General features: G+C 46.6%; 1 protein-coding gene across 5 annotated transcripts in view; it reads left to right on the top strand.

Moving 5' to 3' along the window:
• LOC142573162 (glycoprotein-N-acetylgalactosamine 3-beta-galactosyltransferase 1-like) overlaps positions 1-13838 on the top strand; it is a 208954-nt gene that overhangs the window by 103500 nt on the left and 91616 nt on the right. The window contains exon 1 of one of the 5 annotated variants that reach the window (XM_075682725.1): positions 13462-13489. The exons of the other annotated variants lie outside the window; for them this stretch is intronic. The gene's annotated coding sequence lies outside the window, so the exon portion shown is untranslated. Of the gene's footprint in view, positions 1-13461; positions 13490-13838 lie in introns of those variants that run through there. 5 annotated transcript variants of the gene reach the window in all.

Here is a 13838-nt window from a genome sequence, read left to right as displayed (position 1 = left end):
CCTGATTTTTGAGCTCCTTATTTTGCTGTGCGCACTGCCTCACAACTTCAACAAAGGTTGCGGACTGGGACCCACTCTTGGCCATTGCAGCTGGTTTCTTCATCTCTTTTGAGGCGAGGGAATGTCCTCCATGTTGTCGAGTCTGGCTGTAATGTGGTCGCTGAGAAACTTGGACACTTTTTGCTGCAGCAGATCGAACAACCGACTCACCCACAGAGGACTTTGCCGTCTTTCTAGGTTCAGGTCGCTCACTGACGTTGCTTGTTACCACGCTACGAACTTCCGACTCTAACGCAGGGAACTCAACTTCCGAATCTAACGCCGGGTACTCGTCACTTCCAGGTAGCCGCTTCTCAGTAGGTTGTGGTTTGGGACCAGTAATGAAGGACAATCGGCGGTGTAAGACGCTTACACGGAAGGGGCAGCCACCGAAACTCGCTGGATGGTCATCACCACAATTAGCGAAGCAAAATATGCCTTGCAGGCTTTGTAATCGTGGGCGCCACCGCATCGTTTGCAACGTTGATCTTTGATGCAAACTTTTGCCACATGCCTAAAGCGCTGGCACCTAAAGCATCGGGGAGGAGGTTCAACGAACTTTTTGACTGCATGCTTGGTAAAGCCGAGGTCAATTTTTTCGGGGTGCTCGGTGTTGGGAGCAAACGTTATCACAACAGAGTTAGTAGGTTTCGCTGCCCATTCCTTTTTTTTTGTGTCTCCATCCGGCGCATCAGACGTTTCACATGCAGAACACCTTGCGGTTTCAAGTAGTCAAGAAGGTCGCTTTCCGAATACCACACTGGTACTCCCCTAATAACACATGTGTTAGTCATGTAGGAGTGGGGAAGCCGGGCTTTAACTCTTATGTCACCAATCTGAGAGCACCGGAGAAGAATGTCAACTTGCTCTTCCGTTGCGATATCTAAATAAAGAGCACTTTTCGTTGTGAAGCGGCTGCGAATCGGGGCAGATCCCAGCAGTACTTTAATGGCTTCGAAGAGCCTGATAGGGTTCCGCTCTCTCAAATCAACACCTTTCTCTGTTGGCAAAACTACCACTGGGATGCCGACCGTTCTTTGCTTCCGATGACTCACCACCTTGAAGCCGTCGCTGTCCACTTCCGCCATATCAGCCACTTCCTCGTCAGGGTCGACAATAGTTGTGTCGTCCCCACTGAGCGATGATGACGCACTGGACTGCTTATCGTCCCTGATGTCTGGCAGCTCCACAACTTGCGAGGCCATGGCCGCCTCCGCCACGCTGGCTTCATTCGGATGGCGCTGTCCCTTTAAAGATGCCGGCGCCGGAGCAGCCGCACCTTTCCCATAGGGACAGTACCTCCTTAAAGATGTCGCCGTCTTCCAAGGATGTAAATAACTCACTTAATGAATAGCAAAACCTATGCAAAAATTACAGAGCTCAGGTGACAACAGATCGAACAGCGTCGTCTTCCTCTTCTTCCTCCAAAATTAAAGCCAATGCGAAGCACCTCCGTTGATATTTCTGGGTTTGCCGCGGATTGCTAGTTTTTCTGGGGTTATCATTTGCCTGGAACAACCAATAGAAAGGCGGCCAAAAGTTATGACATACGTTATACAGAAAAGCAGACAAAGGGCGGTATAACGTAAAGCTATTCCAAGCTTTTCTATTCCAATTCTGCAATCAGCCCTCCGCGATTGGTCAAAAACTTTTTTTGCACCATCCCCACTTCGCCTGTCTGTCACGCGACGTCACCAAAACCACGATAGCTCTCTATCTGATATAACGTGTACACACTGATTATGCAAGATTGAACTGAACAAAAGAAAAATAGTCATTTCTCATTCGATGCATTTTCGCCATTAGCCATCTGCTATTGATTAAATGTTTTCGGGCTGCACTCACTTCGCCTGCCTGTCACGCGACGTCACAAAACCGCGAAAGCTCACCGCGTCAGAAGGACGTGTACGCGTTAAAGATGCATTAATATGCCGAACAAAACTGAATTTTTTTCTGAATAGCTGCAGGCTGCCCCATTCCGAAAGGAATAGAAGATGTCTGCCGTCGATCGCTCGGGCACTGGCTACTCGCACCTGCCTGAGAGCTTGGGTTTATTTGCGTACAATAAACTTCTTGCGTGGCCGTGTAACGTTTTCGAGCGCTTTCGGCACGTTTACGACCTCGCTGTGCCAACTTGTTTGCTGAGGATTTGTTTTAGCGACATTCCGAACTTTCCGTTGCACGCCGCCGCGATTTTCTACCAGCCACCGCAAGCTAAGCAAGGGAAAGCGGACCAATCGCAGACGCCGGTGCCACCGTCCTTGTCCGGTTATCTTCTTTCGCTGTAATGGCTCGGCCCCATCGAGACCCTCTCTACATGAGCCTGCTCCTTGCCTCCTGGCAGCCAATCACGGAACGAAAGAGAGCTCAAAGTAGGCAATGCTGTAGAAGGATCGACATTTGGGCGAGTTGGTACTGGTTCAACATCTTGAAGGGGCAGGCAATGCTATTTGTTTTGAAAGCAAAGTGACCTCCTGTACTAAGAGAGCGCTTGACTGGGCTGTTGAGTCAGTGCTGTGAGTCACCGCCCAATGTTTGCGTCGGTGGTTGCGCAAATTTGACGCCAGGAGATTGTAATAATAACATATTGGAATAGTTTTACGTTATATATATCTATAGGGCCCAAAGTTACGTACAGCATGAGGTGTCAAGGTGCATGCTAACATTCCTAGACAATATGTAGAAACTCCATTAATTTCATCCCGCCACAATCCACACAAGCGACACGTCACAATAAAGGATGCCGCTTGGCCCATGCGCGTTAGTCGGTTCAGCGTCAGTCTCAGAATCAAAGAACACAAGGAACACCTGACTCGGGATCCAAACTGCTTCCTTTCTGTGTTGTAACGCGCATAGTAGGTGGGCACGATTTATGCATAAATGCAAATATAGGTGCTGCCGTGTAAGGAAAACAGACTTTAGCTTTATGCTAAATTCATTTTTTTTTGTATTCTCTTCAATATATTTTATGCGAAGCATACTAGCCGCACAACCACGCTCTTCTTTGCTGCGCCGCGCGCGGCCGCGTATCTGCTATATGACGTCATAACAGCTGCAAACGCGGAGGCTCAACTCGTGCGCTCGCTTGCGGCCGCGTAGCTACATAGCCGGGTCTCAGCTCGTGCGCTCGCCTGCATGAGTTGTTTCTTCGTCTAGCCGAACCAAACATAGCCAAGCAACAGCAGTTCACCAGGCTAAACAGTGGTTCAACAACTACAATAAAGGCTAGTATGCTTCGCATCCTGGGCTTAACCTCAGCTAAGCCACAGCCATTTTTTTTCGTATGCGTGCAATATCTAATTCGAAAATAAAACTGTAAAATTAAAAAGAGAATTTTCGTTTCCTGAAGGAATGAGTAACTGAAGCTCCAGAGAGACAAGGATGTGCGTAGGAATCGCACCACGGCTGCCTTAACATGTTTTAGATGCGTAGACATTTATTCTTACATTAACGAAGAAGTGTAATGCATCTGGTCTCATGTTTTGTAAATGTGCATTCAAAAGAATTGGTTCTATAATGGTAACGAAAATTAACATTGAGCTCTTGCATTGAAACGTGATCGTCAAGATTCTTTGTAGGAAGATGGTGCAATGCATGCTTGACGATAGCAAAATATGATAAAGCCTGGTATATCTGTCGTTCCAGATGAACTGATTGGCAGTTGAAATGCGTGACTTTTTGTCTAGTCAATAATAGCTTCTGTTATGCAGAGCCAAATGAGTGAAATTGCGGGTGAAATATAAAATTTGCGTTTAACTACACTGCGGCCTTCTCGACTGCCATTCGTTTATTTAACCTTAAGAGGAAGAAGCTTTAGCTCGAGGGCACCTTTATAAATACATGGGAATGGATAAAGGCTTTTTCTCGGCAACCTAGTGACTGCAGAAAATAAGTGTTTTACCGCAGGATCTTAAAATTGCCGCGTGACTGGCTGCTCGAGGCACTTTCGTGTATTCGCGGGCTTCTTTCACGCTCGGAAAAAACACTTTTATGTAGCGCGTCTTGAGCAACAAAAAGCTCTATCTGAAGTTTCTCGTGTTGCTCTACAATTTTCTCATTGACACGTTTAGTCTAATCATAATATTTTAAAAGTTTATTCATCTATTAACACGAATTATGCAATTAGGTGTAAGGAAAATCATTTGAGTATCTCCAAGTGATGGCAAACGTTGCCTCGGTTCTCTCCAGCTACGTGGAGTTCGCATATTTTTTAACGCTGGCTAAAGTTAGCTGCATGGGACGCCTTGCATGGTTTGACGGAGAAGAATCGAGGGAGGTCTCGTTCCTGTTGTAATGACCGTCCCGAGCGAAGAAACTCCCCACTGGCGAACTGCCGTTTCCATTCTTTGTAATCATTACTAATGAAGACTATATCGGTACCCTTGAAACTAAGACTGCCGTATTTTGAGAGATCAGCGACTGCAAAGAGTAGCGTGAACACTGTGACGATCTCCCTAGTATCTTTACTGCCACTCTTGTGTTTGGTGATTGAAAAAAAAAAGTGTAGTGCTCTGGCGCTTTCTTTTTTCTTCTCTCGCATAATTTGCCCGTCGACACGTTCGCCTTCGCTCCAACACATTCTGTTCAGAAGCTTCTCCAGTGCTGTTGCAGACGCAATTCTCTCGTTGCCTGCGTTATCCGCACGTTCCTTGGCCGCGCAGGATGCTGCGTTTTAACTGCGCCTCGGTAAGGCGCAATCGAAATGTCTCAACGCGCTCGCTCGCCTGTGAAGAATTCATGCCGCGTGTCGATGCATGCGACCGTAGCGTGATGGTTTGAATATCGGGTTTACTATACGTCGTGTCTTTCGGCGATCCTGCCTTCGGACAATTTCAATGCTGTTTATTTAATTATGTATATTAAAGTGCTTTGTTTAAAATGATGAGTTCCCGAGGTCGCGAAGCCGTTCGAAGTGAGAAGGACGAAGTTTATAGGGAAATATATAGAGAGGGTCCTGCATATTTCACTGTGTATGTTCGAAAAAAGTATTGGCGCTCACTGCGGCACTGTTCTTGCTCAAATTTTGCATAAAGATCGCATTGTGGAGCCTACGTCGTTTTACTTGGTACAGTTACTTGCTTGGTTATATTAAGAAAGAAACGCAAATTTGCCTGCACTTATGTGGATGCGAGCTGCTGCCGTGACGGCGCAAGTATAAACTTGTATAAACTGCAACAACTTCCTCAGCGCAGACGAGTCGGACGATGGCATGGCAGCCCTTTTGACATGGCCGACGCCAACTCTTACGACAGCAACGGCTCTCTCTCTCTCCGTCCACTTTCTTCAGTATTTGCGTATACACGCGTGAGCAGAAGTGTGCGGACCACCGGCTCGCTGAAACAACGTATTCGTAATCCAGGGGCACAAATTGAAATTAGCGAGCGCACTAGGAAACTGTCAATGCTGAGTCTGAACTGCGGTCCTCAATCTTGAGTCACATTCAAAGGCGGTGAAGAAAATCGCTTTTATCGCGGAATCGCCTGTCCGCGCACATGGCTAGATTTGGCCGTGTAAACTTCTGACGCTCATTGCAAAAATATTATTTGTCCGTGGTGTATTTAGCAGTTGAATATAAAAGAAATAGTTCAATTACTGAAGCTTCTTTGTCTTGATGGTATCTTAATTGGTATGATATTGTTTCCTAGTTTCAGCTCACTAAAGTTCAAGAGCGGCCCCTCGTAGGTCAAGGCGGAAAGGCAGGCGCCAGCGTCGGCAGTCACAGCCTGCGCGCAGACGTGATGGCGGTGCAGCTTCGGGTTATTTTGTCGTCTAGGCGCTGCACGACAGCCAGCGTGTTTTGAAGTTGAACTGACTTTGAGATGTTCTCTTCTGAAAATTAATTTTGTCGTGAGAGAACGAAGACGGGCTGGCTGCGCGTCTTTACGACTTGGAGCAGCTTGCAGACCATGACAGTGCGTTCGTTAAGGCGAAAAGCTCGTCACAAGCTGGAGAGTGCGTTATTGTGCACAACTTCAAGCTCCAGGCAGTTCTTGGTGTGTATACGGGGCAGACGTCATCTCTCGCGTCGGAAGCAAGTCAAGCAAGTCAAGTTCTCTTTCTCTTGGTTTCTACATGCTGAGATTTTTTTCAGTACTTACAGAGAAGAAAAAGAAACACTTTAGAATACGCGAAAAGCCACAGGACAGTAAGGGCGCTGGGCTTCTAGTCTTCAAGTTGTTTTGTTGTAGTGTTCTGTCCTGTTGTCTTTTATGTGTTTTAATTGCTTCTTTTTTCCGCAATGCAGTATGGTGCTGTTATACAGCTTTACGAGCAAGCACGTTTGTGTTGGACGTATGCTCGGGCAGTGGCGTATCTTTTGTGGACGGTAAGAAGTAGAAGCCTAAATGCAAGCCACGTACTCGAAGAGGGGACGAGCAGAAGTGTGCCATTGTTCGTGCTATTCGCAGTGATGTCCGGGCTTCCGCTAGAACATTGTATGATCGGTTGTGGATGTCCTATATATGTAATTTTTGAGTGGTCGATCTGTTGCAATGCATGCGCAGTAAGAGAAATCCATCGGGTGTATAGTCCTCTGGATGGAGAGCGGTAGGCTTGAGTTCGGCCTCGCTAAAGCAGTTTCTGTCTGATATCTTTAGGTCCATGGCGCAGTCATAGGTCAGGGGATCAGTGTCCACCGCAGGCACAGGAACCGTTGACACAGGACACTTTCCAGGCTTTTTTGATGTCGATCCCCAGGACCTGATGATATATATTGACACGTGTACTTGTCTTTATCGGGCGACGCGTTTCACCGCCTAACAAATGTTATCGCGCAGCGCGGGACGCGCCTGCATGTATCGGAAGTTTCTGGAATGTTGTCGATGCTTCTATCCACTGTCTGTTGTCGCCGAACCTTGTGTTATCTCATTTCATCGTGTGAAGCGAATGGTGTAGAACTTTGTGGAAGACACGCGGGAGCCAGCGATTAGTCTGGAACGTTCGACAACTACTGTACAAAAGCCGACGCGCTTGACCTGCAGATCAGATTTTCGACGATCGCCGACCGTGTTCGCCGCTATCGTTGTGCTATAAGTGTAGCCTGTTTTTGTGGGCACAGGTTCGCCCAATAAAAGTTAGTTTTGTCCTTCACAGTATTGCTACCGTGTTCTTCAACGTCACCACCACGTGATAATATTAGGTCCGGCCTTGCCCGAAGTCGTCGAAGACGAACCTCCTGCTTCCCGGAGAGATTACACCTAAGGAAGCAGACACGCGGGTGTGCTAGCGCAGGTGTCGGAGAAAGGTCTTCGGGGCTTCCCCGTGGTGGCAATTCACTGCACGCGGGAGAATGCCGATTTGGAGTCGGAAGAGTGTTCACCGTTCCGCTTCAACTTTGCCAAAGCAATGCCTCGCGCACTCTGCCTGTTGCTTTCACGGGTGTCCGCTCGCGTCACACTGCAAACTTGAACTTGGTTAATTTGTGTAGAGTCGGAAAGTAGAGGTGGGGGGGGGGCGCAAAAAACGCCGTGTACTGCGATTTGAGAGCGTCTTAACCAGCCATTGCTGTTCCAAATGCTAAATAGATACTGTGACAAGGCCAGGTGTTGCTTTAGGAAATTAATTAATTAATTAATCGACAACTCCTACGGGCTGGTTTGCGTGATAGTTTTTTTGAAAAAAGTAAAGTGCTAGAGACAACGCTCTGGCATTTTCTGGTATTTAACGTGTCGTGCACTGACAACGACATCGAAGCGCGTCGAGCAGTTCACGTCAGCCTCGTCACACTAGAGAATTCAGGTGCAAATGAACAGACTTCTGCACAGGGCAGAGCCCCGCTGAAATCACCCAATGACGAGGCACCACAGCCGTTATAGGAATACTGCAACCTCCCGGATGATCACTCTGCAAAGCTCCGGATATGCTACTACCATCGTGGGTCATGCCTTTGCTTGCCAGTCTGCCTCCCGTGCCAAGGAACGTGTGGCAATATGAGCCTCAGCTTCGCCGAATAGGATGGCAATGAAACACCTTTCCGAAGTTTAAAACGAGACTCAACTTGATCCGGAGCGTACCTTGCACACAGGTGCGCTGTATATAGTCGATCATAGTATGGCAAATAGATGGCTATACGGTTGCACGTAGCAAACAGCAAGGAGACCCCATGCGAGGGATGGAAGCACAACTAGAGGCGATGGCTCTTTGCGTTTTGTCTCCGTCCGGAGTTCAGCTGTAAAAGCCGAACTTACACGTACCCGTGCCGGCGCGCGAAAGCTCGCGCCTCGCGCATGCGTAGATGGTTTTCATTTAATTTTATTTGTGCCTATTTACAAGCAAATGGAGGGGGCCAAGGTAAAAGCTGCTTTTTGGCAGCTTGAGTGGTCCCTGGCCCCCTTTAGATATTGGCAGAGCGGTGGCAAAGAACACTTTCAGAAATGAAAAAAGTAAAGAACAGTGGGTTACATCAAATAAATTACATTTCTTTCATTGAATGCGTATGGTTTTACGGAATCATGGCGATTCAAATGGTAGTTTTCACCAGACAGATGAGCTCCGATGGTGTCAGGGCATGGATGTCAATACCGGCTTCTAGGTAAGAATTTAGTAGCCGTGGCAAGGTATTTGCGACCATTTGATGGCCGTAATTTGTCCTCGAGAAGGGTATGAGCCATTTTTCATGGCTGCGCGTCTCATATGTGGGTGTATTCTCTTTTAAGTTTGCTATATTTGTAATTAAGTTACTTCTATTTTTTACCTGAAAGTAGTAGGTGCGTAGGAGGGTTTGTTTGTAGAGATGATGACTTTTTGGTATGTTGTACTTGGTAAAAAGATTCTCAGTGTGTGAGTTGTAGGGCACATTTGCGATAGCGCGTATTATCTTTTTTTTCATCAATAGTATTTTTGAGTGATTGTAAGCTGATGTCGTGCCCCATACAAGATGGCAGTAATTTACATGCGAGGCAAACAGTGCATTATAAATGATCAATTTAACTGACATTGGTAAAAGGTAGCGATTTCGATGTAGTATACCTGTTACGCGGCTCAGTTTCTGCAGTACAAAATCCACGTGAGCGTCCCATTGCAATGTGTCGGTAAAATATACGCCAAGTACTTTTACCGTGTCAACAACCTGCATTTTCTCAGAGTTATAAAATATGTTGTGGGTCAATGGAGTACATGTACCTCTTGTTTTAAAGATGACTGCTTGTGTTTTATTCGAGTTTACTTTTAAAAAGTTGTCCTGGCTCCATTTTGAGAGATGGGTTAATAGGTTGTTCGTTGCACTAATGAGGCCTGTAAGAGAGTTGTTTGATAAAAAAACACTCGTATCGTCTGCGTAGTTTATGAATTTTGCTTCTCGGTGGATAAGAACTATGTCGTTTATGTAGATGTTAAACAAAAATGGGCTAAGGATACTTCCCTGAGGGACACCTGTTTGTATTTTTCGTGTAGATGATATGTTAGTGTTTATAGCCACATATTGCTGTCGATTTCTAAGGTAGGATGTCAGTAACTGAAGAGGAAGGCCCCTGATGCCATATCTTTCAAGCTTAAGTATTAGGAGGTCATGGTTTATGCAGTCGAACGCTTTTGTGAAATCTATGAATAGACCAATTACAAGTGACTTATTTTCGAGGTTCTGCAGTATATATTCTTTTTGTGCTACTAGTCCTAATTCTGTTGATTTACCTTGTTGAAAACCGTATTGAGCGTCTGTTATTAGTTTATGTTTATTGCTGAAAGATGTTAATTGGTTAAGAATGATTTTTTCAAGACCTTTAGAAAACTGCGGGAGAATGGATATCGGACGGTAATTTCTTAAATCAAGCTTGTCACCTTTCTTGTATAACACAACTACTTTTGCAATTTTCATTTTTTCAGGAAAAGTACCTGATGTTATGCATAAGTTATAAATATAAGCTAACACAGGTGCAATGTCACAAATGACGTGTTTGATAGGTCTTATTTGGAGGCCATCAGCATCGTAGCTACATGAATTTTTCAGTTTGAGAAAAACTGAACAAACCTCGATAGGTGTTGTCGGTTGGAAAAAAATAGTGTCCATAGTTGCAGGGAATTGAAATGTACATGGTGGGCTTGGTGATAAATGGGAATCAGTGTCTGTAAAGTAATCATTAAATGTGTTAATTAAATTATCTCCATTGATGCAGAACAGATCACACTCGTCGAAACGCGGCGCGAGCACAGATCTCCAATGTTTACGCACGCGAAAAAATAGCGTTGTCCAACATGGCGGCACCCATGGCTCCCGCTTCAGCGTGAATTATCGTGACGGCTGCGTCCTCGATCGCCAGAAACTATTGGAATTAGCTTTCCCTTTCCCTAAACTCACCTGAAGCGTTAGTTACTAGCGCATAGCGCGTCCACTTTGCGAGGAGGTTCTGCGATTCCGGCGCCCGTAGGCCTAACGAGACGCACTCGCATCGCAACAACAGGATTACGCTGGCCGACCGACCCATAGGGAAACACACACAGGGTCTTGAATGTTTCGCTGCGCGTGTTCTAAAAAAAGATCTTGCGCTCACCGCTGAACTGTTCTTGATCAGAGTTTGCAGAATGATCGCATTTTGGCGTCGACTTCGTTTAGTATAACACTTGACACAGTTAATTGCCTACTTGCTAAGAAGACAGATGCACTTTTCCTGCGCTTATGGGGATGCGAACTGCTGCCGCGACGGCACAAGCACAAACTTTTGTCGCCGCCTGCCGTCAGCTGCAAAAAGGAACGTCTTAGGGAAGGCAGTCGCCTGTTGCAGGAGCGGCCAAGACATTATTTATGTACTTCATGCAGACTGCTAGTCTCCGTATAGAGGCTGTTGCAGGGCTTGGGAAAATACATTGCATCAACATATGAATGACAAACTGTTATACACTTTTTAAATATCGCAGCTAACAACAAAACATAGTTGAGCAGTTCAGTAAGAGGGTGTGACCTTCCGGAGCCAGCCGGTAAAGATTAATGAAAAGTAACAACACAGAAACCGAAGAAAAACTACATCGAAACCAATTCTGACAAAATGCGGTGATTGTAGGCGATCTTTGCAATCGCGATACATACTGATAGACTTATTTGCCAAGCATAAGGAGAAAATTGTCTGGTGAGCAAATCAGTATACCATAATTCATTGTAGCATTGAAGCCAGTCACGGAAAGAGTGAATACCTGAATGAGTCAGTGTGGAACCTATATTTATTAAATGTCTAGGTTGTTGTAGCGTTTCACTTTTCAAAGAAAGATACAAATGCACGGCTGTTGAGTTTGTAGGCCTCATTAAGGAGGTGGGATAGAAACATCAGGCGTAAAAATTTATCACGCTGACAAATTGTCGGGAGGCAAGCTTCGTTAAGGACTTCTATCGGGGAATCATTGCGGTTGTACTTATATATGAATTTTATTATTTTTCTCTGTATTCCATCTACGCTTCTTATGCATCGTTTGGTGTGGAGGAACCAACGGGCAATCTCATATTCTAGTACCAAAGGAACGAATGGGGTGTATCGTATATTGTCAATTGAGGCAAATTTTAAAGCGCGTTGAAGCGAACAAAGTGCTGCAAATACTTTAGTAGATATGTATGGCATATGTTTGTTGCGTTTCATATCAGATAGTAGAACAGTGCCCAGGTATTTGTCATCATCGTCAAGTTCTGGGTTTTGATCGTGTACGCGAATTCTAGGGGGTCTTTTTTGCTGCTTAGTGTAATAAAAACGGTCTTGTCGAATTAATCTTCATTTGCCATTGTTAAGAACGGCCAGCTGCAGTGCAAGTTTGCCACCCAGTTACGACTGTGGAAGTAACATCTCGGGAGCATCGCCGCCAACCTCTAGCCACAGCGTGACTAAATCGACTTTGTGTCGGGGAACAAGACGCGCATCCCCCACTCTCCGTCGCTTCAGCTAGGATGCGTTCGATGAAGCAGGCTTTGTGCTGAAACCGCCGCCAACCTCTAGCCTCATCGCCGTTCTGACGGAATGAGTTCGGCGGGCCAACTATTGTTCCCAAACTCCCCAACGCGGACCTGATCTGCTACGGGTGCGCGAGTTGCCGCGGGAACGCCGTTTTGCGCTCCTTCCCACGCACCGACCAAGACGCAAGACAACGCGCTACCCGTAACGACTCCGAGTTCTACGGGGCCCCTCTGACGTCGGCTCCGGACCTTCGCACCTGTGTGTGTGCGTGTGTGTGTGTAAACCGTGCCGCAGAGAGGCGGCTAGTTTGCGATGACTAAACGAACGTTCGCATCACCTTGTATCGGGAGAGGACCGAGTGTTTAAAAACCGCTGTTGTGCGGCTGCTCAGGGCATTCTCTCTCAAGCAGTCATGTTAGACTGACACTCGCTCTCAAGCAGTCATGTTAGACTGATGTACTTTCTCAAACAGTCACGCTAGACTGATATAGATACTGTAAATAAACCCATATTCCTCGTTCTCGATGAGAAGCAGTCCTTCCCTTCATCAACGTCCTCAGCGTGGATAAGTTGGACGTCGGCATGGGCCAGCTACCTTCTAATTCATGCCCGACTCCAGCCTTGACAACGGATCACGAGCGATGGGATTGAGCCCCCAATCCTGACGCGATACCTGACACCATTTTGCTATTTGCGCAAGTTCGTAATTTAGCGTTACTTGATCATTACTGTTGCGTGGCCAGTACCATCCACTATGGGTATGTATTATTGACATATCAAACAGTTCTGTGTCATTGTGATGATCCGAAAACCATACAACGGCAGGCATCAAGGCTGAATTAATGTAATCGTCGCCGCATATTTAATTTAGGTGGCAGATAAGGTTAGGGTATAGGCATCTTGCATGAAATATTTTTACTCCGTCTAAGTTCGTAAATAGCGGAAGCTTCTTAGCATATCTAGATACCGAAACACCACTTGGATTTTTTTTCTTCCTTTCTCTCTTTCTTTTTCTCGTTCGTAATAGTTCTGCTCTATTTTGTACGCGTGCGGCCAACAGCGTCCCGTAACTTTGGGGCTCCTGTCGTTCTGAAACCGCCTATTAGCGTCTGCCTGCCCGCTTCGACTGTATTTGCCTTTCCTTCCAAATGACTTCGTCGCTTTATAAGTTGCGCGTGCGCTCAAGCAGCAGTGGTTCGCACTTTGCCCCCCCCCCCTTTCCACTCCTAAACACGCGTAAATGTTGTGCCGCGCAGCTGGTTCTCGGGGCTTCAAAACCGACATTGACTGCTATAAAAGCAGAGTCGCCGCGGCTCTAACGATGCATTCACGCTCTCTTATTTATCCGTTTCCTTTTCTATTTTTTCCCGAGCCCGGCCGGTGGCTGCATTGTCGAGAGCTCTTTTTTTTTTTTTTTTTCCCCCTCGCGCCTTGTTCGGCGCGCCTGGCGGATACACGTGTCCGCGGCGGCTGCGACTCGTGTTCCCTCTTTTCCCGCCGTCTTGGGCGGTGATTGATGCGAATCGCTGCGCGAACACTCGACGGCTGTTAGCTGCCGGGCAGAACGGACCCAGCTCTGCCTCGTGAGTATCTCTCCCGAGTGTTTTTCGTTTGTCGAGGACCGCCGAGGTAAACGAGAGCGCCGCCAGCGCGCAGTCATTGCGTGTGTTTACGTCGCCGCGATGCCTTCCGGCTTCCGCTTCTATAAGAATTTGGTTTTCCAGCCCAAGAAGCCATCTTTTCCCCAATGAATAACTCTCGGTTCGCCATCTGGCTTCCGATTTCTTCCCGGAAATATTGCACGAACGTTTCTTCTCTTCCTTTTTTAGGTTTTTATCGTAGCCTCTTTCCAGCGCTCGCTTTGTCGTCCGCGTAATCGTAGTCAAGGCGCCACAAAAAACATGGTTGTCGCACTTTCTCCTCCACGCAGTT

Source organism: Dermacentor variabilis, chromosome 2 (genome assembly GCF_050947875.1).
Source record: "Dermacentor variabilis isolate Ectoservices chromosome 2, ASM5094787v1, whole genome shotgun sequence".
NCBI lineage: Eukaryota > Metazoa > Arthropoda > Arachnida > Ixodida > Ixodidae > Dermacentor > Dermacentor variabilis.
Note: the sequence above shows the minus strand (reverse complement) of the source record. Positions and strands in the feature narration are given on the sequence as shown.